This window comes from Hylaeus anthracinus, unplaced genomic scaffold, assembly GCF_026225885.1.
Source record: "Hylaeus anthracinus isolate JK02 unplaced genomic scaffold, UHH_iyHylAnth1.0_haploid 12002, whole genome shotgun sequence".
Classification (NCBI taxonomy): Eukaryota; Metazoa; Arthropoda; class Insecta; order Hymenoptera; family Colletidae; genus Hylaeus; species Hylaeus anthracinus.
Genome location: NW_026534349.1, coordinates 11,916,555 through 11,942,611, shown reverse-complemented (window position 1 = coordinate 11,942,611; position 26,057 = coordinate 11,916,555). Strand labels below are relative to the sequence as shown.

Below are 26,057 nucleotides of genomic sequence, written 5' to 3'. Positions count from 1 at the left end.
TTTTCTATCGACTATAATTGTAGATAACAGATGATTTCTAATTCTTAATTAATAGCTTTGTATAGTAATATAAATTGATTTTAAAAGTGTTTACTTGGTTGTTTCGCATTTCCCGGGAATCTAATGACTTTCTGATTACCTTTCGGTATGATAAATAATTCCTTCGTGTTTGAGTTTGATCCTAGAATCGATTTCTACCCTTCGTATTCTTAACAATCAATTAGCACGTATTCAACTGTAAGTTGAGCCTTGCATGTTCCACAAGTAGGTTGATCTGTATTCTTCATGAGGCGATCATGCGATTAAAGGCTACCTTTACGTGGCCTGTTTCCACGATATTTACTGTTTTTTTCTTAAACTTATCTTTTTTTATGTAGAAGTTGAAATTACATGGTGTTTCGTTTATGTTTTTATTTACACATATTGTCCAAATTGAATTTAAATTGTGAATATAAAAACTTGAGTGACTTCATTTTATTACCAATTTCAATTATTTCATTCTGGTTCTCATCAGAAAAAGAATATAATATAAAGCCAGTTTGATAAAGCACAAGGTGTCAGTCATAAATAAATTAGTTAAAATTAGGCATTAGTGAATAAAACGATTAAACAATTAATTGCATCTACTCAGTCATTTCTCCAAGTTCTCTCCAAGTTCATTTATCAAATTCATATATTTATCTCTGAATAGTACACTTGAAAAAAAGTACCCTCAATTAAATTTACTCTTATTCACCTAATGTTAAGTATAATTTAGGGAAACACGAGATCTGGTTGGAATTGTATTTTTGAGAAGTTCCTTTGTCCATAATTAGTCAAGAAAATCGGCTTCCAGTAGTGAAGACATAGCATTTACAGTCGCTTGACGTGTGTCTGACATATGCACGATATTACTATTGACAGTAGCGTAGGGAACTCAATTTCTCTTCAAGACTTGAAATATCATACATAATTTACAAGTCCGTGGATTCATAGTCACGTGTCTTTTAGTCAAAGAAGTAAAACTTGTTAACCAAAATTGTTTAAAAATTAAAATACTAAAAAGTGATGGTGGAATGTATTATGGTAAATAAATAAACTATGCAATATCGCGAGACTAAATTTTGTATTTCCTCCTACGTGCAAAGGGAAAACTTGTGTTATTATATTTTTGATAAAATTAAAAAGAATGAAGCTAATAATAGAAAAGAAAATTCCGCAATAAAATATTTGAATAATTAATTGGAGTAAGTTTCAAGTAAAAGTGCTTCACTTGACATTTAAAAAAAGAAATTGTTTGAAATAGACAAATAATATAAGACGGTATGGGCCAACAATATTGTTCACACGCGGTAAGGAAAACCGATCCTATTCAAGTTCTAGAGACTGCCTATAAGCAGGAAGTTTAACAAGTCTATAAGTGAAATTCAAATATGTACTCTGTATACATCGACAAGTATATGTATACATGACAACAGAACAGTGTCCATGTCAACGTACGTATAAAAAAACCGTCTTACGAGGTATAAAATGGTGTCTAGATATGTTCGATAGGTGTGTAATTTTCGCTGGGACTGCGATATTTTCGATACATGCAAAATTCGAATTTTGTCAGCCAAGAAAACAGTACTGTCTTGATATAAAAATTAAAGTTTTAATTTGAAAGGAATAATCGTCCTTTGTATTCCTGTCATTTTGTTATTTTTAAATATTTGTAAATTGTCCTATGTAGTTCAGGTGATAACCATATTCATATAGATTAGGAATATCTTTGGTATTTTTTTGTCAGAAGAACTGTTGATTGTTTATATCATGCCAACCAAGAATAGCAATGTTTTTAAACGATCTCTCGCAATCGCACTACAACTCTCTAGCAAAACATTATTTTTACTTGAACAAAATTCAGCTTACTATTTTAACATTAATTAACAGGAACCCATAGCTTTGAAACGATTCGTAGCATAGTAGCTACTCGTACAAAATAATTCCAAAGATCGTCTACTTTTTCGACCGTTAGACTAGCATAGTCTAACCTATCCCTCAAGTCGTTCAAACTAGAACACCCTCTTAAAGCAGCTGAAACGAAGCAATCCTAGTGTTATTCCTAGCACCATTCAGCGACTTTCCTTGACGTCGTAAACCGTTGTCCTCGTAGAAACGATACGGGAAAACGGCAGACCGAAGCCAGGACACAATTCCCAGTCTGGTAGGTCCGTTGGCGTGCGCAGACCGCACATGCACGAGTGGCGCACGCATTGGCCGTGTTTCGCGTGCATGTGTCGATGTTTGCGCTGGTTTTAAGGAGAAAAGCGAGGTCAGGTCGATTGTCAGCGCGACGGGACCTTGACTCAGTGGCCGTAGATGAGCAGCACGCATGCGCGATACTACGGCCGGGTTTACCCGTTTCCTACCCCTCCGCTGGCGTCGACCATCTCGAGAGCCACCCCTTGCACGATACTATCGTTACTACTACTACGTTCTCCCCTCTCTCGTACCTCTCACCCCCACGTCCACCCTCTCTCCTTTCCACCCCGTCGAGTCCAACATCCAGGGCCGTCTCGTGCGGGAGTTATATATTTATATGTATTTTATATATTTCAGGTTATACAGAGTGTCCCGGCATCGGTGGTACAACCGAGAAGAAAATGATTCTGCAGGAAAAAACGAATCGAAAATAAGGAATAAAATTGTTTCATTCGAGGTTTCGTTCTCGAGAAAATCGATTTTGAATATTCAGCGAGTACGCGTACACGTAACTATGGTTCAGATGGATGGATCCCGATACAAGTCGTACGTATGTTTATACCAGGGATTCGAACCGCTGCTGAACCCTAACCCAAGCCCGGTTAATGAAGGGAAGGTTATACGCATTTATTGCAAATGAAGATATGGGAATATGTACGAAAATGTGCGTGAATGCAGAAATTTATAAAATATCAACAATAATATACATATTATGGCGTTTAGAAAGGAAGACATACTTTCGTTTGAGTTTCAGAACGGGTAATCCCTTCAGCCACTTTCTGATACCCTATCAGTAATAGCGAACGATCCAGTAAAAATTTGCGGAAGGGCGACTCGGTGAGCGTGCGACCGCCCTGTGAACCACCACTTTCCACGTGCACAGCTCGATTCTCCTCTACGCAAACGATTAATGAACGCGTCACAGGCGGAGAGTGCAAGGCACTGGGAGCAAGGGATGCGCGCGCAAACAACCGCCCCTGGCGCCCAGACGCCGACAACGTTGACGACGCCGACGTCCTTCCGCGAAAGACGCGCGAGACGAGCAGAGATGTTTAATTAAAATTTCGTACAGGTATCCCCGCGCTCCTTGGAATTCAGATATTCGTCGATAGTGTGCGGGGGAGGACACCGAGGAATGAATAAAATATTTGCCAAAGGGTGGGGAGGGGGTTGAATACGTGAAAAGAATTGTCTTCGGCGAAAATCGCGGGGCGAGTCGGTCAGGAGGGCAGCGTCGCGAATTGGGGCGAAAGCAGCGCAGCCTTTTATAACGGATTCAGCGAGATGCATTTTTGGATGCGCGGTATGTTTACCTACTGGTGGTAAATATTTGGAGGAGGTGGATAATTTTTGGAGCCAAAATATTAGATTCTATGCTCTTACGTTTAATCGTTTGAGACTGTAGTTTATGTTAGAAACCAGTAGTCAGGAAAAAATGAGAACAGGCCGACAATGGGACGCAGCTCCGAGGTGAATACACTATAAAGGTTTTATTTCAGTTACAAAAGTACAACGTGACTTATGGTAGTCACAGACACACACACACAAGCTCCACAGAGCAAGCGAAGACAGAAAACAAAAGACACACACGCAATGCCCACTGTATGATAATTTATCTGTATATTCGATGTTCAGTAGCCCACAAAGTTGTTCTTCCAACAGATTAATCATCAAGTATACTAGTAGACAATGATCTGCAGCGAGATCCGTTATAACGGGGGATGATCAAGTGCACCCGCATCTGGCGAAAATTCAAAGTCGATTCTCTCGAAAACAAAGCTACACGTGAAAAATTTGTATTCCATATTTTCGACTTATTTTTTCATGTAAAATCACCCCCTTTTCGTTTGTACCACCAGGCTCCGAACACCCTGTATATTGTATTTAAAAAAAATTTCAGAATATTTGTTTACTGACATTTTCTCTATCTTCTGTAATAAAGCCAACACTTGTAAAACCTTATCTATTTGTTAAAAGATCACGTTTAGCACCTGGGAAATAATACTTCACCGAAATAAATTCTAATAAAGAAGAAAATCGAAATTGATGAATAAATTTCTCAGTACTTTAAACTCTCCAATCCTGGTTTAACATTAACATGAATATATAAGATTGTTTATAACTAAACTGCAAATTTTATGCATTTATGACATACGTTTATATATTCTACATATGCAAAGTATATTTAGAATATATTTCATGAATGAATTACAATTATAATAATATTTTATTTCGCATAAAATCTTCGGTCAATTTATAATTAATTACTGGTACGATTAATGTTTAAAATAAATGTTCGAATATCATTTTGCTGGAACAATATTATTAAATGTGAAATGTTTGTTATCTATTTAATGCAAAATTTGGAAGCCCATGGAATTTATAAACTTCTTCCTTCAGAGTTTTGGAATTACGCCTCTACAGGCTGAAGTTCGACCGAACTGTGGCGCATATGCATTAATTAAATGCACCTTGTTGAAGGTATTACACTCTTGAATAATGATCTTTCGGAATACATTCAGGCGCTTCACTTTGGGGTCCCTTATTTGCATGGTAGGCAAACATGGTACGTATGAATTAATGAAACGTCGTTTCTCGAGAGTGCCACTTTTTTCAGAGAAATGTGACGCTCATTTTTCCATTTTCATTAAAAAAATCTTCAAAATCCTTCAAAGCCACGTTTATTACATCCCCGTTCGTTGGTGTCGTTGCCATAGCTATTAACACCCTCGAATGTTGAATCAAAGGAAGCTCCTTCAGCTTGGACAAGTTTTCAGGATCGAGTTTTATCTTGGAACAATTCAGTTTAGTCTCTGCATATTGACAATGTGGGACTTGTCAAGAATAAAGCAAAAGATAAATTTGCAGCTTTTGTTGCAAGCTTAATACCCTTAGGACGTTTATATCTCAGTTGTGGGACCATTTCCTGATTTTGTAACAATAAAACAACTTGGGTTAAATTTCAGAAAAAACGAAACAATTCAATTTTTATTAGTAACACCGTGAAGTGATACAGATAATTATGATAACAGAAATGATTACCTGTATGAAAATATAGAATTGTATTAAATAGTACATAATTTATAATGTATTTGTAATGATAATATTAAATTATTTATGATGTATAGCGTGTTTAATGTAATACTGCATTGTGTATACTTATTTATATAAGGTGATTCGCTCGCTAGTGCCTCTCAAAGTAGAGAAGGGGAAGAGCGAACAACAACCGAAGGCTCGTTGAATCTATCGAGAAAATAATTCGTGAAACTAGGAGAGAAAGAACTGCATTAATCTTTATTTCCCATTCTTTATGAAATGGTACATGTTCCACTAAAAATAGCATAAAACCTGCATCCGTAAGGTTCCACAAAAAATTCTTTAATAGCCTTCTTCTGCGAGAAATTGTCTTTAATTTGAGTCGCCAAGACGTACGGTCAAAATGCTTAGAAGCATACTAAAACATTAAAATTGTGCAATGAAAATAACAAAGATCATGTGTTTTTTCTCTTATTTATTTGACGTTTTATAATTACTATTATCCAATATCGTTTTTTAGTAATAATGTTAGAAATGCATATACATACCGTGTTCCGAATAACTCACAATAGGAATTTCATAAACTTCATTACAAAGTAAAAATACAACACTTTTTGTCACAAACGTGGAACGCATATACGCACGACTGAAAGCAATACAAACTTCTGGTTTTTGGGGTCGCGTAACAAATGTTTAGGTTAGAACAGTTGAATAACATGACTGTTTTTTTGTTCGTGGTAGATTATACTATATGAAGCAACAAAGATATTTGGAAAAATCCAAATTCTACAATATTCACTTATGGCCAGCTTTTGAGGCTGAATACCCCTCTGTGCATCGGCTCCTGAATATTTACCTTATTCCCTTCTATCGTGTTCCCTTTTCTAAAGATCTGAACAAGAAGAATCGAGTATTGGCACGCGCAAGGTGGTACCTTTCATCGAGGATCGCAACCCTTCGGTGAGCTCGATATCGAACAGATATTGCTGAGCTACAGGACATGTATAAACGATGCGCTTCATCGGAACAGAATGGGCCACGATTGGCCCGCCCGATTTACCTGGATATACGCGGGACTTTGTTGCGCGCCATTCTCTTCCCCTTTTCGAAGAATTGTCTCCTCTACGCATCTGTGTACGCTAGTTATTCAAAGTAGAAAATATTGTCTGAATGTAAATTTTTTAAAATAGTAAGAAAGAAAGCCAAAGACAAAGATTTGTCTCTGAATCTGTGCTTCACTTTTTACTTATCTTTTGTAACCCAGGCCTGTTCTTAATATTCACGTTAGAATCTTTTTCGTACCACGATGACGGCCTAAACATAGTGTACCAATAGTCTAAACAAAAATAATAACTGTGTCATAATTACTAGAAACTTAATTGATTTATTTGAAATATTTTTCAAGTATGCCTTTACTTTCCCGTGTTTTATTTAATTCTCATCGTATTTTAAATCTTTTGTTATATAATTAGAAATAATATCTATTTAAACATTAATAAAACAATATATAAAATGTTTATTTTTACTGGTTATAAAAGCCTTTCATTAAAAATCCTTTATTCTATTTCCGGCGGTACAAATATTTATATAGATAAAAAGTATACAGCGTCACCGAGCCGATATCACGGTTATTATCAATTCTATTGAAAATCTATACATAACAGAAAGTCTTGTAAATTTAATTTAGAATAACTTTAGATATATACATTTTTTCTGTAAAAGCAATGGTAAGCGAGATATTGTACATTTTATATTTAATGCTTCCCGGAACTCTCTCAGCTGGTGAGAATTTTGTGACGTCATGTGGATTAGATTTTAAATTGGGCTGCACTATGTATACGTTCCAATTTTCATTGCAATTGCTTCGGTCGTTTTCCGGTGATGGTTTTCCCGTGACAAAATTTACTTTTCACTATATGACTGTCTGTACGAGTATCGAGAAAGCATTTCTATAATATAATAGCGAAGTAATATAATAGTGAACTTTGTTTATCTAGCATCGTGAAAGTGTATTTCATAGTCATTTCTTGACAATAACTTCAAATTGATCGTTAATAATAAATTAGAATCTTGTAATGAAACTTTAAGTGACGTGAGAAGTGTAAAAATTAATATTAAATAAGATTTAAAAACAAATATCAAAACTGATGAATTTTTTGGTCGACTGCAGCATTACACAAGAAATAACCGTTTAAAATACTCCCAAGTAGTTACTCTTTTTTTTACCAGTTTCAAGACAATTTTCATAATTTTTTGCAGCTAAAATACTTGACACAAACTTTTGAAATTCTTATATAGAAGATTCTCTAAACTTTTCAGCTATCCTATTTAATTTCTTTACAAGTTACATAAACTATTTTACGTCACGCCAAGCAGAACTGATCAAATACTTTAACGTTATTTCTCTAAGTGAAAGTGATTTTGTTGCATTAATTATGAATGTACTTATAGTATGAACGATTGAAAAAAAGATTAAAAGAGAACTGACAAAATGGTGATCACGTAAAGCATTCTAGGATGTTACAAAATCCATGGATTTGTCGAACATTTTTCTCGATATGTCTCTATTTTGCTTTTGGCTTTGGAGTTTCCCGAATCTGCCGAGTTTCCATTCAAATATGCATCCCGGTCTTACAATTCGTGAAAAGTTTCCCCAAGGATTTACGTATGAATGTATGAATGTATATTCACGAGGGATGTTCGTTTCGCGTCTCCTCGAACTCTATATTTTTGTCCAATGAGAAAGTTCGCTTATATACAAGAGATTCCATTTAACTTGACCGTTCTGAATATCTTCGTTTCCTTAGACGACGGTTAATTAGATTGAGGAATTTAGTCGCTTATTCTAAGATTGAATCGTTCGCTATCAACGATGTTCAAGGTTATGCTCTTTAATGGCCTCAAAGTTGATCTCTTCGCGGTATACGTGTAGTTGATATTCCTATTTATGCGAAATCGATAAGACTGCGTTGCCTCAATGATAGTATAACCTTTGAGTAACCTTGGGATGCAAAGAATAATTCTGAATAAAGTTAACAAAAGGGTTGACGATATTTGTGATAATAATAAATATCTTATAATTGTGTTTATAGGTAAGAATAAGTCATTATTTAGCGCTACTATCAAGAAAGTCAATTAATAGTAATTATTCAATTATTAATATTATAATAATGCTTTAGCTTTAGATAATTATTAAAATAGTATTACTCTTCTTTTGGGGGCTACTCAATTACGAACGATACTCTTCTTACTAATTTTAATGAGAATTTGTTACAATACGATTGATCTTCTTTTATTAATTTTAATGACAACTGTTAGAATAGGATTAAATCTAATTATATTGATTACATTAAATTGCCTCTTCCCACTAATTATAAAAATAATAGTAGTGTGTTTAACAGACATGTATTGTTCTTGATAGTTCTATTGTTAGTATCTCTGATTTAAATATAAAAAGTATTCCAAAACGGGGCTTTGGAATTAATTGTGTTACGTGCCGACATTTTCATTATTTTTATTTGTCTTGATTTCGTCGGCAGGAATGTGTTCGAGATGATTTACCATCCTGACTTCGTTCTAATCGAACACAAACCTAGCCTTTGATGGTAGTCCGCTAAATTCGTTATGAGAAAGAATACACATTCCCTCCTTGAAATCAACGTCGTCACGTCACTTTCACCCTGCAGGCAACGCCGCGTCGTGGAAAAATCATTGTAAAATAATAAGTGCGTTGCTTGTTACGAATGAAATGCGTAAAATCATGTAATGTAACAGCGGCGTATATATATATATATATATATATATATATATATGTTATTGTTGGAAAGATAAGCACATCGAATATTACCATAGCGTTCGAATTCAAAGTAACGGTTATCATTGGAAGAAGGACATGTAAATATTGCGTGTTAGAAATAAACGTTCATTCCGCTTCGTACATTGAAACCATAGCATGAAATTGCCGCGTGCTTCGTCCTCGCGCAATGTTGTCGCCGCGCGAGCCCAGCCACTTGGTGGCCGCGGGACGCGAGACGAGGTACAACTCGTAAACACCAAATTCTCGCGTGTACCGAGTCGCGAAATTTCGAGGAATTTTTCTATGAACTAGCGACGATCACGTGGTTCGAAGATCCTTTGTCTCCAAAGCTTCTAGAACGTTCTCCCACTCCCATCTCATCACTTCTTCTCGTACAGTCGCGGTGAGCGCGAGTAAGTCCGAGCGAGCCGTATAAGAGTTACAGTGCGTACCCATTAGTATCGTAATACGAAGTAAGCGGTAGGCTAAACTCGAGTCGTTCGTTAAATCGGTTTTATATATTAACTTCATATTTAATTTATTTATTTAGTTTTATTTCCTTTCGTTATTTTCGTTATTAGAGTTTCGCGTTTAATTAATTCCTAATCATCTTAAAATCATCTTCGCGTGTGGTGTGCTTCTCTTTTCAACAGTTTTCAACGGTTTTCCGAGTAAATCGCTACATTGTAAGAAGGAAGGAAGCCTACCTCGAACCATTCGAATTACGATTAGTTATACAAAAGAAAATTATTGGTGAGTTGTTTCCTCTAATACAATATATATATTATGTATGAACACTCTGATTGTGATCACTGGGATATCAATAAATGAAATATTTCATTTCCGGGATAAGCCTAAATTGGTATCCTAGGTATTTTATATTGATTTTGTTTTCTACTGAATATTCACATGTATATTTCTTCCGACAATTTTATATGTTCATTAATGTCCGGATAAAGCGAGAGTGAAAGCGCGTATATAATATTTCAATAACCAAATGTATATTTCACTTACGGTCTTAACGCGTTCAAAATTATAATTTCAAGTTCAATATTGAGATCTAAATTGTTCAAATCATATTACAGTCTTATCAATAACACCAAATAGTCTATCAAATACATTCTGTAGTGGTGTTTTCAGTAGAAAACGATATTGTATTTATTTTAATAATTTCCTGCCGACCGAATTCTGATAGAAATCGAGGTAGAAATAAAAATTCACATACGAGACAGGGCCCGTACGGGACTGCTGCGACAAAGACCTGACCTTGCCGATAGGCAAGTAAAATATATATAAATCTATTTGCGTGAGCTTATTCTCTTTCTCCGCCTCACACGTCACAATTGTAATCATGTGTATTTTTATTTAAAATTAACAAAACACTAAAGCTCCCTTTTGGAAAACGCTTTACTTCTGAAAATGCAACATTAATGACCGCATAGAGCTCGAATGTGTTTAATCTGGTCCCGTTTAAAAAATATTGAACTTTTTATACAAAGGATTTGTTAGTACTAATGTAAGGAAAATAACTGTTTTTGGATTGAATCGATGTTTCGTTAAAATATTTGATTTCTGTTGAAACAGTTTATAAATTTTATAGTATTGAAAATCAAACCAGAGTCGAAACGTTCGAATGAAAATAAAAGCATTTTTAAAGGGAGCTTGGGAAATTTGTTTGTTTTTTTTTTAATAACAAATTGCTTCTGTCAGCGTACTTCTGGTGAGCATTCAAATGTCATTATTTTTTTTTTACGTTCCATTGCAATGGTATACACTTTCATTTAAATTAAAAAAAATTCTATATATTTTATACCATTTGTGTTTTATTAAAAAACAAAGTTCTAGAGCCTCCTTTAAAAACGACATTATAAATTCATCTATCTATACAACTTTTAATAATAGAAAATCTCTAAACCATGCTAATTAATGAAAGATAAGGCACATTGTTTAGTATTTTTGATTTAAATATACAAACTTCACTATTTATCAAATTATTGATGATATAATAATGGAAACATAGTAAAGATAACAAAATTACATCGAGATACAATATCAATAACCTCGTGATATTACTCGTATACTAGTATACCTATCTTCAATACAGGGAATTTGTTAATAATAGACAAATGGAAATAACTGTTTTTCAGAATAAATTCACGTTTCGTTGCAATAAAACATCAGAATTTTGTTATAAAACAAAATTCTATAGGCCGCTTTGGAAAACCCTTTACATACGAAAATTGAGATCATAAAATAAGAGTCTCGCATTTAAAACTTTCATTTCTCCACGGAAGCTTTCCCATGGTTCACTTGCTCTTTGATGTCTTATATTTCCTCTCTGTATTGATATCTCGTATAACAAATACCCCTGTCACTTCACAATCTCACGTAACGAACCCCCAAGCAGCGTCTATCCCGATAAAAACGAGTAACAGACGCTTTTGACAGGTTGGCTTTCTCTATCGACCCAAGCGATTCGTAAGAATTTTAACGTTGCCCCGGAGGAAAGCTGTTCGAACCAAGCACCGGGTTATATTGTCGTTACCTAGCTTTTCGTGCTTCTCGTTCAAACGACAGGACAAAGGTTAACCCTTTGCTCTCCTATGCCATGCTCCGATCCCATCGGATCCGTTTCTATAGCTCCTGTAACGGCTTCAGCTCGCTATGAAAGCTTTAACACGAATACGTACACAATTTAACGTTCATAAGTTCAATATTTTGCTGCTCTTTAATTTTCTATGAGAATCATTCTATGAACTTTAAATCGTAAATTTCAATTATGAATCTTAATTCATAAATTTAGTTCTTTTTTGCTTTTCTATCAACTTAGGTGTGGCTTGTTGTATGGTAGATTGATTTTTATATGCAGACTTTTGCAATATTGCAATATCATATTACCTTAATACCATAGAATTTTGATATCACAATACATACTGCGTTATTAAAATATCACAATACCACTATATCATACTACTGCAATATCACAAAATAACAATATCACAATACAACAATGCCACAATATTACTATATCACTATATACTTTATATAACTTTTTATAAATGTAAAATATAGTAATTAGTATATCATAATATTTTACACGATCATAATACAACAGCATTGCAATATTACAATATCACATTATAATAATATCACGATAATATAATGCATTACATTATTAAAATACCACAGTATCCCGATATTATAATATTACAATATCACATTATCATAATATCACGATAATATGATACATTACACTATCACAAAACCACGATACCTAAATATCACAATACCATACCACCAAACATCACAGTAGTACAATATTACAATATCACGATATCACGATACAACAATGCCAAAATACCACAATATCACAAAATCAGTGTATTATTTAACCCCTGAAACATTGGAGTACCATATCAATCAAAGGATACGATCCATGCCCGGAAGCTTGTTACTTTCAACCATGAAAAACTTCGAATATCTCGTAATAAATCTAGATTGGATTCGTGATTTTCGCGAGATGGCCAAAAACACAAACTGCTAGGCCAAACATCGCATTATATACTTTCCATTTTCCAAAGAGAATTGTCTAGCATCGGACATGTTGAACAACCTGGTCTTTTTTAACAGAATCATCGTTGGCCCGTGCGTTAGTCAACCCGACGACGAAAACGAAGCGCGTATCCCACATGTACACCGCGTCGAACCACGTCGGTTAAAAGATTCAGACCACACTCGGGAGCCGATGGCTTTTATTATTCGGTGCACGTGAGAGCGTAGGATGATGCACGCGAAAAAATAGGTTATGCATACTGACAGGCGCTAGGTGAATGCGTCTCTGTAACCCCCGAACGTCGATGCTCGTCGTGGAATAATGCCATTACCGGTTTCGTGTCGAGGCATTCGTTATTGTTAGCGTTGACAGGGCTGGCGGGAAACGGACACCGCGCGCGTCCACTGCCGATAAATTGACAATGAAGATTTATTAATCGATCTTAAACATGGTCACCGAACGAGGATCGACGTTAAGCGACGGCCCAAGTTACATGGAAGATTCGCAAAAGACAGGATCGTAATCAGATGAGAGACAATGTCTCGCATAAGAGAAGTTCAACGATTGACACGCGCCGAAATATTTGAATTTTGGCAGAAATAAAGTTCACGATGACCTGCCAATAAATTGACAACGAACATTTATTAATCGATCTTAAACACAGCCACCGAATGAGGATCAACGGAAAGGGACGGCCCAAGTTACGTGAAAGATTCGCAAAAGACAGGATCGTAATCAGATGAAAGGCAATGTCTCGCATAAGAGAAGTTCAACGATTGATACGCGCCGAAAAATTTGAATTATGGCAGAAATAAAGTTCATGGTGACTTTAATCGCGATGCCTTTTTGCAGTTTAGCCTACAATCGGGTTTAAGGGGAGGGGAGGGGGGGGAGGGACACATCTTCGAAATAATTCTGATCATCGAAAGAGAGATAGAGAAAAGAAATTTTCCTTTGGGAAAATATTTGAAACAAAAATTGTACATCTCGACGAGACACGTAATTGCTGACCAAATATATTTTTTGTAGGATCAGTTTTTTTTCTAACTGTTGTTCTTTTCTTTAGGAATTTTTTTTCTCATAAATAATAGAAGTTACTTCTGTATGTTATTTAACGAAATACGTTTCATTCTGCCCGAGAAAGTGAAACATAGTTTTTATAAACAATTTTATGTTTTGTGATGGTACAAAATTCATGAACCAATAGAATTAATCAACAACAATCAATTATTTTAACGAAACGTTAGTATACTGCAAAATTGTTTCTATTGGTTTAGTGATTAACTGATTCGTTATAATAAACAATAAAGTTTCTATTGTACTATTACATAATTGATAATTTGACAAATAGTTAAGTTTATATATTTAAATCAAAAAACCTATATATGTAACTTATTCTTCACTAATTAGCATGAATTATAGATTCTCTACAATTATATTAATTATAGTCTGACAGATAGTTGTATTCACAAAGGATTTTTACAAAAAAGCCTCGAGACGACCCAACAAATTAATATGCATAACTATATTACCAATTCAGAAAAAGAACTGTCTAACTGTGGAACTGTTTACGAGAAGATGATAAAATTAATTACCATAGACTTGATTAATGCTTTCCAGAGAGTATGAAATTTTTCAATGAAATTACGAACGATGTTCGAGATAATATTTAATTATGCGACGAGACAAGGGACCCGCGTCTGTCGGTTATTAAGCCCTTACAGGGAACCTAAAGACAATGTAATATCCAGACTGACGCTACAGTGTCAAGAAAATTACATTACATGGGAAGTTTTAAGCTGCTACTTAGTTCATCGCAAGTGTTGTTCGGTGCTTCGTATTAATTTTAATTACGTTATGAATAGGATTCGAACACGTATAACTCTATTCTTCAGCTCTTAAACTTACATTTACATCTATATTTATATTTACAATTTATATTTGTGTTTGTATTCGTATTTGTATATATATTTATATTTATATCAATTAAACCCAAGTTTGTCCAACTTCCTAAAATTACTCGATTATTAACGATATCTTTCATGCAACTGTTGGCAATAATTATTTAAACAGGTAACCTAATGATATTTATAAATTAATTTATCCGTTTCATTTTTAATTAGAAAAATGTAGTATGTTAATTAGTATGTCCTATAGGTGTACTTTAGTAGTTCCAATCTATATATCTAGTTCCCTGGGTTTTAACGAGGGATATTGTCTTATCTAAGCACTCAGATAATTCAATATATTATTCGAAAATTCCTATGTTTTGAATTTCAATGAATACTCGTGTAAAAAACCTACAACTTCAGAAGTTTGTTAATTCGAGATATTTTTAAATACAAAAATCGCGACACATGCACGAAGAAGTATTCTTTCGAATACCACGAAACTTTTTACCAGAAAATTTTCCATTTGTCCAAAAAAAATTCAGAAACATGCACCGTTTTGGACCGCTTGGCCCCAGGTAGGCTTCTCCCCTTAATACTAGAACTACCAAACCAGTCAATTCGACCCACGTTTGTCTAACTTCTTAAAATAATAAAGTGATCCGCCCTTTCCCCCTTTAATTAAAAACGATATATCAGTATGTGCAACAAACATGCAGTCGTAGTTCTAATATTAACATTCTTTATTCCTAAGTTTCCCTTATTAATGAACCTCAACACTAATTCTACCCCTGGAACTAAGCCTTTTTAACCGACTTCGAAAAAGAGGAGGTTACTCGATTCGACATGTATTTTTATTATTATTATTAATATTATTATTATTACAAAAACATATATCAGTACATGTAACAAATATACTTTATTAAATACAGTATTAAAAACCTTTATTCCTAGGTTTCTTATCAACGGGCCTCGAAACAACAATACCAAACAAATTCTGAGAAGCCTCGCAGTTGTCACCAACAGCCGCGAGAAACCGTAGTATCGAAAGGGTTGATCTCGCAGGGGTTTAGCAAGAACTCGATTCGCGCCATCGTCGAATACGGATCCATTAGCGTGGACGAATCGTGTCAGCCATTTCTTCGAAACGGTGAAAGCGCCCTTCGCCTTGTTCGGGTCGTGATTGCATTCGACCTGCCACGGACACGAAGGAGCTGCAGGGCGGGGGAGGATGGGGAAACGGTGGGCGAGACCGGAGGTGAAGAATGATGTAATCGATGCACAAGGGTAGGAACCGTGGTCGCGACACTTGGCCTTTGCGTTGTTCGACGATGCTCAAAGCCATGGCAACCGGAGGAGAGAAAAGCGGGCGGTGGCAACCCCCTCCCTTCGACCCTTCTCGTGAAAAGCACTCGAGGAAAAAGGTTGAAGGGGGATCAAGTTAGCGGAGGACGTGTCTGTCCTTGAGAGAATCGGGGACTGAACTTCGAACAAACCGCCTGGCTAAGATCCGTGGATGCGTCTGTTGGTCGTTGGATCCTCGGTCAACTCGAAAAACCGAAGGCGTCGATGCGAAAACGGGTAACCGACTAAATCACTAATTGGAGTGACGAAGGTAGGTCAAGAATCGAACCGAGTAACGAGGGCTGAATGTCGCGGCGTATCCTCAAACTGACTCCCCGCGCGACGAATTATGTTATATTAGAGGAAGGTGTACTTCTACCTGACACCTAACCCTCCCGTGTAGGGTCGCTTATTTTAAAACGCGAGCAAGGTTCTCTGCGCTACAGGTTCTGTTATGCCTCAGTCGATTACTGACACCATTCTTCTCTACGTAACTGGTGATGTAACTTGTTATGATTAGTAATATTCTTGGAAGCATTGTCCTCCGAAACATTCTACCATATACTATGGTAGAATAAAAATTGAGTTGACAAAAAGTGATATCGTTGATAAGCTATACGCTATAGAAAAAGAAATTTAGAAATTAATTTAAGGTACATACAGTCAATAATATTGTTAATTTTCACGGTGGTTGAATAACATCTAGGATCTTTCAATTAATATTTTATAATCACTTATTTTAAAACATGCACGAGGTCGTCTGTGCTACAGGTTCTGTTATGCCTCAGTCGATTACTGACACCATTCTTCTCTATGTAACTGGTGATGTAACTTGTTATGATTGGTAATATTCTTGGAAACTTTGTCCTCCGAAACATCCTCCTAGATACGTCGATACCATGATAGAATGAAAATTGAGTTGACGAAAGCTGATATCGTAGATAAGATATTTAGAAATTGATTTAAGGTACATACAGTCAATAATATTGTTAATTTTCATGGTGGTTGAATAACATCTAGGATCTTTCAATTAATATTTTATAGTCACTTATTTTAAAACGTGTGCAAGGTCCCCTGTGGTACAGGTTCTGTTATGCTTCAGTCGATTACTGACACCATTCTTTTCTATGTAACTTGTTGTGATTAGTAATATTCTTGGAACCTTTGTCCATCAAAACCTTGTTCTAGATAAGCCAGGCCGATGTCATAATAGAATGAAAGTCGACCTCTCCAGATACCGAAAAATGAAATCATTAATTGTTAATACAATGATACTACTAAAATAATGAAAACCAAAATTTATATATACAGAAATGGTGTTACCCAATGATTTTAGAATGTATAATACGTGTTATAATTAAAATTTTTAATTATTCTTCTTACAATATTGCCTCAAAGTACTATTATAATTGTAATTAATGTACAACACCTATTTCCTACAAAAATGTACAAATTATGTACTTACAATTTATATTTTACTCACTCGTTACCATTCACTGAATGGTTTCATTCAGCCACTATAATCAATACACGAGCTTCTTTTAACCACACAATTTTCTATAAATGCTTCTAATTTAAATTCAGTCTAATCATAATTTTTTCACAAGCAAAACTTTAACGGAACTGGAGCGCATGTCACGTCGCCGAAGTGGCGCCAGTAGCGCGCGAAGGGTTAAATAGAATGTTCGCGGACAATCGCGAGACAAAGGGGGTAGTTCGAGAAGTTCAATGTCGGATTCGAGGACGTATTGTCTCACTGTTATCGTTTTTAAATCCTCCCCGCGACCTCGGTTCTTGCACGACGTATGATAAATGGAGGGTGCACTCAATAATGACAATGGTGACCCCGAAAATTGTGTCAAGAATACTCGATCACGACACTGAGGGAATAAAGACGACCGCCACCTTGAAGGGTAAGGAGACACAATTTTGGGAAGTAACAATTGCTGTCGATCTTGAGATGCATCTGTTACAATCAAGACAATTTAAACAAAAAAAGAACACTTTGTATTTCTATCTTCGAATAGTCACAAAATGTGTAATTCAAGGTGAACATGTGAAAGAATGTTTGCAAATAAATGACGATAATAATTGTATTACCTGAAGCAATGTGTGCTTATAAATTATAATAATTGTATATGGTACATTTTAATAATTGTGTGTACTAAAATAATGTCTGTCAATGGATTTTAATAATCGTATGGCCCAAAATAATATCTACCAGCAAATTATAATAATTGTATACGCTAAACTAATGTCTGTCAATAAATAATAATAATCGTGTAATTTAAAATTAATATTTAAAAGTAAATTGTAATAATTGCATATGGCAAAATGGTATCTCCAAATAAATAATTATAATAATCTATAAAGCGATGCTGTCAATAAATGAAAATAATACAGTATAAAATAATACAACCTAAAACAGTATCAATCAATATAATTATAATAATTAAGATATATCAAAAAGAATCTAAAAGTAGTCTCCTCTGTCTATACGGAAACATTATTTTAAATGTCAACGGTGACTCTAAAAATTAACAGTCGTACTTTTCTCCCTGTCGTGCACATAACGTATACACTCGTACCATTTGCAGTGGTGTCGAAATGACGTTTCATGGAAACATGAGCTTTCATTGAGAACTTTATTGCGGACTCGAAGTTTTCTCACGTTACGATAACATTTATCCAGAGGGACGTTACTTTTCAGACAAATAGCAGCTTATCTCGGTAATGCTCCACTCCATTGGTCCACCGAATAAGTTCATCCTTCGATAAGGAACGGTATATTTCACCTCAATATCAGGATACTAACTTTACAACCACGAGCAGACTGTAAATGATTTTTCGGGAATTTATTGCCCACAGTTTGATTCGTATTTTATTAGATCATTAGTAGACTGCGGAGGTTTACGTAAATTCATATTTTTATATACACTAGAGAAAAGCAGAATTGTAAATTAAAATACGTTTCACTTTGCGAATGTTGCAATATATGTTCGACTTTTTCATATTTTATATATTTATGGATTTGTACGCGTCTTGTATATTTTTGTATATTTACATTTGTCATAATAGCATCATCAGTATCAACGTTTTCTAGTATTCCTTTGTAAGTTCCTCTTCAGAAAAAAGTATCACGATATTTAGAATTAGTAAAAAATTTGAGATAAAAGTATTTTAGAAGTGTTTTATAGTACGATTGATTCAATGTAGAATGACTTTGCAATTGTTTGATATTTATTTGTATGTAACATTATATGTATAGTAGATATTAACATACATATTTATGTTAATATTAATTTCGATGTATTATATTGATACTAAAAGTTATGTTATCATTATAAAGACTGCAAATATCAAGCCTAATCTTTGATTCTGTATTTCCTTTTCCTGGAACATTCAGGTTAAATTCATTAAATTATTTTATTATGGTATTATGTAATTTATTTTACTTTCATACGACACGAAGTAATTTTCCGTGTAATGATACATAACAAATGTGGAATACAATTTTGTCAAACGAAGCTATGTTTTTAAAATAATTGGATTAAAAAATTCACAGGTCTGACTATTACTCACAATTTCTACTTACATTAATATTTATAAGGATTGTTAGTATGTCATCTGTTCTACGTCGTTCCTCTTACATTCTAACCAGTTAAAAATAGTTCAAATATATAACACAATAATGTCATTCTAATTTAAGCACTAATTCAAGTAGAATTATCCAGTAACGGTCAGACAAGCCTGAATTAGGTCAGACAGATTTTAAAAATCGGTTTTCTCGAAAACGAAGTCTCGTCAAAAGACTTCTTTATTTTCGATTTCTATTTACTTAAAAAATTCATATAAATTTTAGTCGTAACACGAATCTTAATACTACCCTTACGATAATCATAACTTGCATAACCTAGCATTACTTGCTAACCATATTAATTTTTATGCCTACATTTTTTTAACGGTGTTAATATCAACGTGATTACAGCTTTCCACAAAATATTAGCTTCGTCACGCCATTGAATTAACCAAACGAATCCTGCAACGTCAACTATAAAACTTAATTACTATAGCGTGAATGGGTAAAGTGAATTAGCAATTTGCCTTCGTGCGAGCACAGAAGATGCGCTGGAGTGTGTGTAACGATTCTTGGAACGTATCCAGTGCCTTTGTTCATTAATATTTGCATACAATGTGACTGATAATATATTATAGTTTATTGTTCTATTATTATAAAATACTCCTATGCGTGACCCCTGAATAGAAAATTCATCAAATTCGCTATCTTCTCTCAACGTTCGATTGCTGATTGATAAAATACAAAATTTTCTTAATGAGTTTTCTATGTTGAGTAAGAACTATAATAATAATTAGTATAACTTTTTTTATCAGAGACTGATTTTTGAATATTCGTTATATTTCTAATTAATATGTTTTATTTTCTTTATTTATACTCTTTCATTTTATACTCTTAGGTCACAGTGTGTATTATTATGATAATACTAAGATTGAGTCTTCATATTTAAAATAATGAGTCTATGTGAATTTAATTTAAAGGATTTATAGCATCATTTTTATAGAAACTTATCTCTTTCCCAATTGTTAATTTTCTTAAATTTCTCTTAATGTAATTATAACACACCCTTCAACTTCTCAGTTTATTTTTAACCATAAATCAGTAGACATTTTTATATTCGTTTCTCTATAAATCGTACTTAAAACAATATTCGTCACTTTGAATTAATAGATTTCCGTACGATAATTAATACAATTTTATTCTGATGCTGATTACTGTTTTACAATAAAATCTATAAACACAAAGCTGACTGAATAATTTTTCAGAAAATCAATGAAGTCTCGCCTATTTTTCCAATGAAAATATAACTTTGATATAGTCAAAGAATTTTATATTTTTCCCCTTTTACAATCACGTCGGTCTGTTAGATATCAACGATCAAGATAACATTGTCCTAAGTAACCAAAGGGGTAGAACTAAAACGTACAACGTATAGAACAGAATATAGGGGAAATGTAGAGGAAGATTCCTTGGTAAGTTTGAATCGCCGTGCTTGCATGGATATGATGCAGTTTCAACTTTCTTGGAAATTATCGATCCAGTTCGCCAGGATCGACTGCAGATGGCAAAAGTTTCCACAAATTTCGCGTGTTCCAAGAACATTGAACACTAAGCCCTTAAAGTAGCCATTCAGCCCCTGGAAAACGATCGAACCATTCTCTTCCAGCTCGGCTCTTTTTGGTTTCCTTTTCTCAGTGGAAGGTTTAAAATAACCGTCTTTGCAAAACCGATATAGTTTTACTTTTTAGTTGAAGGAGGCTTGTAGTAAAATAAATCTAATGCGTAAAATTGAGCAAAACTGAATATTGTTTCGAAACTGTAAGCTTTCGACGTTTTGAATCAGTTGTTTTGAGTTCCTTTTTGAGTTATTTTGAGTTATTTTTAGTTCGATACGCGATTATAGAACCTACAAACATAGAAATGGAAAGCGAACGTACAAAATTAATTTCTACGAAGGTCGGTAATAATTTATAAGCATGAAAGTAAATGGCAGTTTAATAAAATATTAGTGGTGAATGTAAGGTTTGTGAATTTAGAGGGAAATTATTTCTGAAATGTGGTCAATTTTAATTTGAAGAGTTAATGAATCCATTGAATAATTAAATGTGTGTGTGTCGAAGGTAAATAATGGAACGAACCAAGGACGTTTTTCATTCTTATTTGTATATTCATATGCTATATAATTGCGTTCGTTCTAAACGTGACTACAAACAGATGAAACTTAATGTATTGTTCGTGTAATACTGCATCATTATCGTCTTTACATAATCATACTACAATAAGAGTATCATAGTACATATTTTAAAATTTCATTTGTCTAAAATTACTCATTGATATTAATTTATTTATCGAAAATATTCACAAAACTTTCATTAATTACTTACGGAAAAGATCTTTTTAATCGACGGTTATTGATAAATTAATATTTATTTATCGTACTAGTACATATCAATAATTTTCAGTTTAAAAGATTTATTCTATAAGTAGTTAATGAAACACAATTTTATAAATACTTCGTATTACACGCAAACAAACAAAAAATTTAGTAAAATTAAATTGAAATAGTTGCTCTGTTGAGATTTTACTCGACAAGTAAAAATTCTGGATTTATATTCAAGTTATCCGATTTTTTGTGCTCTATTTAGGACATCCAATATCCAATCATGTAAATTTCACGCAAGTGTTACAATTACACGGTTGACTAATTAGTTACTCCGTCACACGTGTTAGTGAAAGTGTTAGGCATCCACCTTAACGCAAATCATGAATACTAAATTGCCACTTTCAACTAACGGAGTTACTAATTGTCCACATATAGTGGGTGTAGCGCAAACACTAATAACACAAACTGAATGATAAATACTACTAATTGCTGATTCAAGCTACTGTAATTGTTGTTAAAACACGACCATATAATTCCATCGTGTTTGGGCGCATTAATCGTTAACTTTTACGCAACTTGTATATCTAAGATTTACGCTAGAGCTTGAGACACCATGAGAAGATCCTGGAAACGTAAAACTGAATTGACATTTCTACGGTAAGGAAATTTCATCACAGAGAAATCGTCACTATTCTAAAATTCTTACTTCGGAGCAAGATTCGATTATTTCGGAACCCTGAACTTGCTATTTCTGAATACGATTGAATCAACTTTGGAAAAGGCATTATTCTAGTCTGAAAATGAAAGACTTGTGAAACCGTGTCTATAAGAATTTATTTCTTTAATTTTACTCATCCCAGAATACACTTGCAGGTGCTTTTTTTTACTGTTCCTGGTAATTCAAGCAACTTGTTGCAATTGGTTTAAGTTTTATTTAACTTCGAAATTTATTAAACATAGTAAGAATTCTTCAAATAGATTGTAAAATAATGGTCTTATTTGTATGATTATTTACACTTGTGAATCATCTTAGATAGAGCAAATAAAATTTAAGTTAATTGCAAAATATTACATTATTTGCAATATAAAGATAAAATATTAAATAGTGTCACAATTTACAATTAAATTAAATGTATTTTTCAAAGGTAATCTAATCTTATGAATAAGATAATTATTTTTCAGTCTATTTAAAGAATTTCTACCAAGTTTAATTTTATTTATATTTATCTGGAAATTATCTTCATTTTTATGAAATTATAGATTAAGTACAAATGACGTATTTAATAAAATTTAATTGAACATCAAACTGTTATTATCATTTAGATCGGAACGAGTAAATTCAATTTAGTTTTGAATTAATTAGAATATTTTTCTTAAAATAATTTTTAGCACTACTCATTGCGGCCTTAGCAACGAAGATCGAATTTTATTATTATTCCTACAGAATTTCACAATTTTTCAAAACACTTTTCAACCATCAGAGTTATTCCTTCATTTTTCATCTTTTATACATGTACAAGAAAATCTTAATAATTTCTGATGAGAATCGCAATGTGAAAATAAAAAACATAAAAAAAGGAATATATTAATCGAAAAAACACGACAATAAAATTACTCCATTTTCATCCCGTTCTCAGTAAACAAATACACTCGCAATAAGCAGATTTTATCTCACATTTCGAGGTCGAAATAAATATTGTGGACTTTAAAAAAAAGCCTCTGACAATTTAGATGCCCTGAAAACGGTAGCAAATATTTTCAACACCCTCCACATCCCTTTTGGATGGGCCAATTTCACTCAATTCGGTCAGTTACGTCCGCGTTGCGTCGTAACAGTAGATTCATAAAGCCAACGGTAGCTATTCATGCTTCAGAAATTCGAATTTTCCTTTATGACCAAACTGCCATGAAGGCTACTAGTTAGCGAGAAATTTGTTCGCTTGTTTTTCGGATCCGTGAGCTTTATGAGTTTACAACTTTCAGGATCAGCTTGAGGGTCATGCGGAAATTCGGTTAATCGACGATCGTCACCTGGCTAAAACCGATATCATTTTTTAACCGATTTCATACGTCGGTCTCTTATCCCTTCTAGATCGATAAACGTCTAAAATTAACCATTGTTTTACCACGGCACCTCGTTCCTGAAGGCACATGTCCAATCGGGCACTTTTTGAAGTAATTATCTTGATTTTGCTGAAAACTGAAAATGTAGCGAAAAGAGCGTATTTTGCAAGTGTAGATATAGATTTGTAAATGTACAAGAATCGATCTGATTCGACATATGATGACATGCGTCAATTATACAATTATACAGCTATACGATACCTCTCTTAAGCTGCCAGGACCAAATCAGCAGGATCATGCCGGACTTGTTAGTGAAATATTTAATACTTCGATTTTGTACTAATTTGGACCACAAAGGCCGACCGTCAAAATTAACAAAAATAGAAAAATCAAAACCGATACATTTAGTGCTGAATTATCAAGGAAATCGTGGTGCTGCTAGCATAACGTTAAGACGACTATATAACTATACACGTATATAAAAATCAATTTTCATTGCAACTATATATTTGCATCTCTGTATATTTCTATGTTTGTAAACGTGTATATTTCTACAGCTTGTTTGCATGTTTTTATGAATGTATAGTATTATAGTCGAATATTCGCATCGTACATTTATAACGTAAAATCTCCGACAACGTTTAAAGTTATTTAAAAGAATTTTTAAAAATTTCTTGAACTGTCAAGTCTCTGCCAGCTGTCAATACAAGTAATCATAACAGTTAAACACGCCTAAATTTCTTATTTAAATAAAAGGATAGGAGCATTTATACATAAGTATACTTTCTTTGAGCGTTCACACATTCAGTTTTAACACCAGTTCCTATTTTTTCTGTACATCTTAGCATATACCATATTTTAATTTCCCTTTTCGTGCCACCATATGAAAAATTTTAACCGTACATTTTTTTTTTTAAAACATATTCAAGTTTATCCTACGCAATCATTTGCACAGTTTGCAGGAGTACTCCCCTGGCAGGTAATAGACGAGTGCGTAGGGTTAAAAATATTCCGATCGTTCTCCAAGGGAAAAAGAAAAGAAAATACCGGCAGACGAAATTCGGTAGATCGATACGCGCATCTTCACAGACCTAGCATAACCGTCTCTCGTTTTGTTTCTCGAAATCCGATTAATTCCGTTGACGCGAGAACGTCACTGTGCATTGTTCGTTCGTTATCTATTCATCGCAGCTATCCTGTTGTGTAGCGCGAAATCGACGAAAAAGAGAGGGAAGCGTACGATGGAATTTAGGTCGGAGTGGTACGAAGATTCTGAAATAATGAAGTTGGGTGTAACCAGTGTCTGCTCGGGTGTTACGTTGCTTCGCGACAACGCTTGACCCGACTATTATTCTACGCTTTCTGTATAATGTGTTTTAAATTGGACACACTGGTTATCTTATTTAATTGGGTTCGGGAGATGTGCGTACCCAAACGTATCGTTTAATCAAAATAATATTGACTCTTTACACTGCAATTGTTTTTTTAGGTTCGTCTCGACTAACTCTGATTTAATTTTAATATTAACACTTTATCTACCGGGCTATTTAGAAGCAGACTTTAATTCAAAAGAGAATTTTCTACAGTAGCATATGCCAATCTAGGCTGACAATCATTGAAAGCCAAATCTATTTCCAAACACTAAACATTGTTCGTAGACAACCATCAACACAGTAAATAAATTCGAATAACTAAATATTGCAATTAAAAAGCCTATAAATAGGCACCCGGTAAATAAAGTGATGACGAAACGATTATTCTAAAAAGATAAGACGTAATATGAAAATGTTTATGCTTATTATTATGTATATTTTTCTGAAATGTATATATTACTTACCTTACAAATGGGTTAGAATGAGAAATTCCTTGTAATTCGATTTTCATTCGAACGGTTATAATTTCTTAAATTAAATGTTGGATTAAAAGTAACGTTATTTCTCAAATAGACAGTAGGATCAACAATCTTTCACGTTTTGGAAAATATTCAAGTCAAGAGTCAGTCAAGAGCTGTGTATTATGTACTATATAATTAACTGTACAGCTATACAACTATAAAACTGTACAAATATATAAATATACAGCTATGTATAACTATACAACTATACGACTATATAACTATATAACAATACGAATATACAAAAATCAATTTGATTAATAATGTGATGACATGCATCAATTATATAATTATACAG

At 33.8% G+C, this 26,057-nt stretch overlaps 1 protein-coding gene across 12 annotated transcripts in view; it reads left to right on the top strand.

Moving 5' to 3' along the window:
- The window catches only part of LOC128891870 (heparan sulfate glucosamine 3-O-sulfotransferase 1), a 204,030-nt gene that overhangs the window by 144,607 nt on the left and 33,366 nt on the right, over positions 1-26,057 (top strand). Inside the window, exons 1-4 of one of the 12 annotated variants that reach the window (XR_008460939.1) lie at positions 9,434-9,499; positions 9,709-9,808; positions 15,452-16,612; positions 16,927-19,281. The exons of 4 other annotated variants lie outside the window; for them this stretch is intronic. The gene's annotated coding sequence lies outside the window, so the exon portion shown is untranslated. Of the gene's footprint in view, positions 1-9,433; positions 9,536-9,708; positions 9,809-10,476; positions 10,776-15,250; positions 15,346-15,451; positions 19,452-26,057 lie in introns of those variants that run through there. 7 more of the 12 variants (XR_008460935.1, XR_008460936.1, XR_008460941.1 and 4 more) reach the window with 7 other exon arrangements.